The sequence below is a fragment of the Symphalangus syndactylus genome, chromosome 5 (assembly GCF_028878055.3).
Source record: "Symphalangus syndactylus isolate Jambi chromosome 5, NHGRI_mSymSyn1-v2.1_pri, whole genome shotgun sequence".
NCBI classification, from domain to species: domain Eukaryota; kingdom Metazoa; phylum Chordata; class Mammalia; order Primates; family Hylobatidae; genus Symphalangus; species Symphalangus syndactylus.
In genome coordinates this window covers 26072517-26078450 of record NC_072427.2, presented here as the reverse complement: position 1 = coordinate 26078450, position 5934 = coordinate 26072517, and the positions used below count along the sequence as shown (strand labels likewise).

The window sequence follows — 5934 nt, the reverse complement described above, 5'->3', positions numbered from 1 at the left end:
AACTCTGCATCCTGCTCATTTTCCAAGCCCAGGTTAACAACAATGGGAAAGAGTTGAGAGATATTTTTCTAACAGGGTAAACCCTCCTCCCAGGCCAACTCCACCATCCCGGGCCACTCCTCTAGTCATATGATCCTTTGTACCATTTGGTCCAATTGATCTTGATCTCATCCACATGGGTCAGAGACAGGGTGAGATTTTTTCTCATTTCTCATGGGAGAAAGGCAAGCTCGGCCAAGCCCAGAATTTCCAGCCCCTCCTGTCCCAGCACAAACCATTCACAGTCTTCACACAATTATTCCTGGTGTGGGGTTTTATTTCTAGGAAGCCTTCTGTCCCTCAACCTCACCAGCCCTTGGCTTTTCAGCCCAGAGGTTCGGGACATTTGAGGATTGCATGTTGGCTGTGGGCATGGGGAATTCGGTGACTACCCCTGATTGGCATCCCATACCACACCCAGGGGAATGGGGAAGCCAAGAGATGGACTGAATACAGGTTCAGGCCTCTCTCCCCTTGCCTCCAAGTGCATCCTCTCCAGCAGGTGACTGGGCATGACAACTACAATGCTGATCTGAAACCGGTCAGTGGGTTCAATGGAAGGTTTGGCTACCGCGGGAACACCGCAGCCCTCTGTTGGAGCACGTCCGTCCTTGGAGAGGTCACCCACTTCCCTCTGTTCTAACAGCATCTCTTCCCTTGACCTGAACTTCTAAGACAGATGTTTAGATGAACTCTCAATGTTATTTTACATTAAAAAAAATTGTGTCTCCAAGTGTGTTGTTTCTTCCCTGAGATTGGAGGAAGGAGCTAGCTCTACTCTCAGCTTCTCTTCCCCCTGGAGAGGAGGTGAGAGGAGAAAGTGCTTCTCAGGCCTACGCCCTTGCACTCCATACCAACGAGTGCCAGGTTTGAAAGGAGAGGCTTCAGTTCTCCCCTGCCAGTGGGATAAGAAGCCACACTGCTCAACCTCAATGAAGCACTTCCCCTGCTATCAGCAGGGCCCCAGGTCAGAGCTGGCTATTGTTTCCATCAAGAACAGAGCAAAGGCCAAGCTCCATGGTTTACGCCTGTAATCCCAGCATTTTGGGAGGCCAAAGCGAGGCCGAGATGGGAGGATTGCTTGAGCTCAGGCAGGTGGATCACTTGAAACCAGCCAGGGCAACATGCTGAAACCCTGTCTTTACAAAACATACACACACATGCACACTATATATACATATATATATATACACACACACATATATATGTATATGTGTATATGTATATATATATATATATAGAGAGAGAGAGAGAGAGAGTCTCACTCTGTTAGCCCAGGCTGGAGTACAGTGGTGTTATCTCAGCTCACTGCAACCTCCTCCTCCCGGGGTTCAAGCAATTCTCCTGCCTCAGCCTCCCTAGTAGCTGGGATTACAGGCGCCTGCCACCAAGCCCAGCTAATTTTTTGTATTTTTGGTGGAGACGGGGCTTCACCACGTTGGTCAGGCTGGTCTCAAACTCCTGACCTCACCTCGGCCTCCCAAGTGCTGGGATTACAAGCGTGAGCCATCAGGCCCAGCCCAGGATGTCATTTTTCAAGTGTTCCTTTTCAGTTTATTAGTGGCCAAGGGACAAGCCAAAGCAGATGATGGATAATTAAGAAGGTGGGGCTTTAGAACACAAAGCTTGCCAGAATTCTAGTGTGGGCGGAACTTGATTGTATTGAGTCACCATAAGTGGACAAGGAAGGAGCTTTTGACAGGCGAAGGGGGTATAGCTCAGGGGTAGAGCATTTGACTGCAGATCAAGAGGTCCCCGGTTCAAATCCGGGTGCCCCCTTTCTGAACGTTTTCTGCCTTCCATTTTAAAGTAGATACTGTCAGTCACAGTGTCACCAGAAAAGATGAAAAAACTTCCTACTTACTCTTGTGCTGAAATTGTTCCTCCCACATTCCAGCTGACCACTAGGACAGAAAGTCCCTTTAGGGTCTCCTTTGTCTTCAATTAAGACCAAGTCCCTGAGGAGATTATAAGTCTGAGAGCCGTGAAGACAATTTGACAATTGGGTGTGTGTCGGAGTATAGATAAAAATGTTCCTTCAACGTGTATTTTTGAAAACTTAGTACACGCAAAGCTCCCTTGAATTAAAACATGAAATAAGGGCCAGGCACAGTGGCTCACACCTATAATCCCAGCACTTTGGGATGCCGAGGCAGGCAGATCACTTGAGGTCAGGAGTTTAAGATCAGCCTGAGCCACGTGGTGAAACTCTGTCTCTACTGAAAATACAAAAATTAGCCGGGCATCACGGTGTGCGCCTGTAATCCCAGCTACGTGAGAGGCTGAGGCAGGAGAATTGCTTGAACCCAGGAGGTGGAGTCTGCAGTGAGCCGAGATCATGCCACTGCACCACTCCAGCCCGGTGACAGAGAGAGAGAGACTCTGTCTCAAAAAAAAAAAAACAAAAACAAAAACAAAACTCTTTGATGACATCCTTTGCCATGGTCCTTAACGCTACCCAACTGCAGCCAACCACTTTATGGGGTTTTCCTTCTGTCAGTTTTACAGTGGCCCAGCCCTTCCCCTAGTTTCTTGTCATCAACCTTAATTAGGGTGATCTGGTGTTCAGCACCAAGGGCCTTCACCAGCCACATAGGCAGGCTCATCACTGTTGGGGGCAGCAAACAAGGATGGGCCCAGGCTTTGGCAGCTTCTCAAATTCCACTGCTAGGCCATCATGGATGAGGGCGGCCTTCAGGACCTCTTGTAAAGCAGTATTAAGGTCTGTGACACCTCCAGAAGTGATGCCTTCCTGGGCCATGGCGGTGGGTTACAGGTGAAGCTGATTCTTGAACACACCTGAGCCTCTACCTCCACGACTCAGTGGCGGTGGGGAAAGAGCAGCAGTTTGTCCTTGGTTAACACTCACTGCACCTAAAATGTGGTCTAGGTTGCATGAAAAGGGGTTAAACTTGGCCAAGAAGTTGATTAAGCATTTTGGCCAGTTTGCTTGTTACCATTGATGTAATAAAGATTAATATGTTACAATCTCTGAGCATTTTTCTTTTTTTTTTTTTAGACAAGGTCTCACTCTGTCACCCAGGCTAGAGTACAGCACGAGTGATCTTGGCTCACTGCTGCTGCAACCTTGACCTCACAGGCTCAAGCAATCCTCCCATCTCAGCCTCGTGAGCAGCTGGGATGACAGGCGTGCGCCACCACGCCTGGCTGATTTTTGAGGTTTGGGGGTTTTTTTCATAGAGACAGGATTTTGCCATGTTGCTCAGGCTGGTCTAGAACGCCTGGCCTCAAGCCATCCACTCGCCTTGGCCTCCCAAAGCACTGGGATTAAAGGTATGAGCCACTGTGCATGGCCTTGAAGGATTTTCCATTTTGCCCTACTCCCCAGGTGACAATGAAAAGTAGCAAATGAGCAGGTGATTTTGACAGCAGCACTGAGCTGTCATAGACTCCTTGCTAACTACCTCTGTGTTTGCTTACTTACAGCTTTCTAGAGACAACAATGAATGGCACACACTGGTTATCAAAAATGCCCACAAATACTGGCTGGGCGCAGTGGCTCACGCCTGTAATCCCAACACTTTGGGAGGCCAAGGCGGGCAGATCACTTGAGGTCAGGAGTTCGAGACCAACCTGGCTAACATGGTGAAACCCCGTTTCTACTAAAAATACAAAAATCAGCCAGGCGTGGCAGCGCACACCTATAATCCCAGCTACTCAGGAGGCTGAGGCAGAAGAATCCCTCCAGCCCTGGAGGTAGAGGTTGCAGTGAGCCGAGATTGCATCACTGCACTCCATCATGGGCAACAGAGTGAGACTCCGTCTCAAAAAAATAATAAGAATAATAATAATGCCCACAAATAAATACTGCCTCATGTCCCATGTTGCTGTGGACACCCTAGAATCCAACTGGCCCAACATGGTTTGGAAGGCACTGCCAGCCTCCTAGGTGTCCCCCAACAAGGGTCCTCAGAGACATCCTTCATCTAAGACCAAGTCAGTCCCTCCCTATCTAGCTCTGTCCTGGTCTAAATCTTCCACCTAACCATCTCCAAAAACAATTTCAGGCTAAACTCCATTTCTTCTTGCATTTCTCCATTTGTACGTGTTTCCAAAAGGCTCTTGTCCCACTCTAAGTCTGTCCTCTCCAGTCCATCCACTGTACTGCCACTGGAATGATCTTTCTAGATCTTTGCTTTCGATGGCTTCCTGTGCCTCAGATAGAGTGTGTGGCCTTTTGTGATCTGACCTCATATGCCTCTCCATCCTGTTGTGCCATCTCTGCCTCACACCTGGTGTTCTTGGGACACCACGTTTCAAGCCTGTCCCCCACATACCTGGGCCTCTGCTCAAGCCACCCAACTCCTTTTCATCCAGAAAAGTCCAACTTTTAAGGCTCAATGTAAAAGACACCTCAGGGAAGTTTCATTTCCCCAGCACTTGACGCAACTAGACACTTGTTATATTAGATGGACGATGTTTTTGTTTTTGTTTGTTGTTGTTGTTTTTGCCAGCATGACTTCGTTTTCATTCCTACAACCCTAGGAAGTAAGTTTCCACACTTTACTGAAGAAAAAAGCTGAATCTCAAGAGAGTGATTTGCCCAAGGTCTTCTGCTAATGAGTGTAGCTAATGAGTCTTCTGCTAAGAGCCAGCTGAGCTCTTACTCAAGTTCAAGACTCTATTAGGCCTCTTGTGTTGGGTAGAATGGGCTTCTTACTGAAGTTCCATTTAAGATCTTCTTGGGTTCAGTTCAACAGTTTCCACTTTTCTCCCTTTTTCCTTAAGACTGACTGCCTCTGTCTCCCACAGTGCCTTCTGGCCTGGGCCTGGCTATCGTATTTTGCTCACATCTCCCTGCTTGCTTCTACTACCTGCCTGCCTGCTTGCACTCTTGGCTTCACGTGAATAAAAGCAGCTATTGCAATACCAAAAAGGATATTCTCTGTAGACGCCATAATCTGAGCAAAGGTACACAGACACAAATGCTCCTGGTAGTCCAGGGCAGCCAGAACTGGGGTGCCATGGTGGCTGGGAAATCCATTCAGGCTCTGCTTGAGTTGCAGTATTTTTGTGTTTGTTTTCATAGAGAGACAGGGTCTTGCTATGTTGCCCAGGCTGATGTCAAACTCCTGGCCTCAAAGTGAACCTCCCACCTCACCCTCCCAAAGTGCTGGGATTATAGGCACAAGCCACCGTGCCTGGCCTAGTTTCAGTATCTTTGGACATGAAATGGAGTTTTCTAAGGATGAGGCCAGAGCATTAGAGAGACTCTGGCTAGAGTTAAGGGTATGGCCAGTTTAAGGTGGCTGTTGAAAACGTGGCAGTGGATAAGTCCCTCAGTACAGCATCATGTACTGGAGGACTCCAGGGCCCACTGTCTACAAATGCTAGTTTGAAAGACGGCTCTGGTCAGATGAGCCTGTCACTAAATTACAGATTATCTAATCCCACAAAACCCTATACCCCATGGACTTTAGTGTTCAAGACTCTGTGACAATTTCCAAAGTACAGAAAAAAAATTATACCAGGTGCGATTTAAGAGTTAGGAGTTAGAAAGTGCTCCAATTTTGTGCAGTAACTAAAACATCCTATTCATGATGAGAAGAATTACAGACTGCTATTGTGGGTGCCATCATCTCTCCCTAATTATGGTAGGTCTGAAATGGAAAATGCAAATATAACTGCAAAATTAACATTAAATCAGAAATTTTTTAACAATTGGAAGCTAGTCAGGAGTGGTGGATCACCCCTGTAATCCCAGCACTTCGGGAAGCCAAGGTGGCAGAGTGCTTGAGCCCAGGAGTTCAAGACCAGCCTGGGCAACATGGCAAAACCCCATCTCTATAAAATTGGAAGCTTAGCTTGTGTTACAGGCTAGATCAACTTGCTTAATCTCTCAGCCAGTGAGTCTTTTTAGTGAAAGATAAAGTT

The 5934-nt window shown here is 47.5% G+C and overlaps 1 non-coding gene across 1 annotated transcript; it reads left to right on the top strand.

The window, feature by feature from the left end:
- The first annotated feature begins 1746 nt into the window (after nt 1-1746).
- TRNAC-GCA (transfer RNA cysteine (anticodon GCA)) lies at nt 1747-1818 on the top strand. Its single transcript has one exon. It is a non-coding gene; the product is annotated as a tRNA-Cys (tRNA).
- Nucleotides 1819-5934: the final 4116 nt, after the last annotated feature.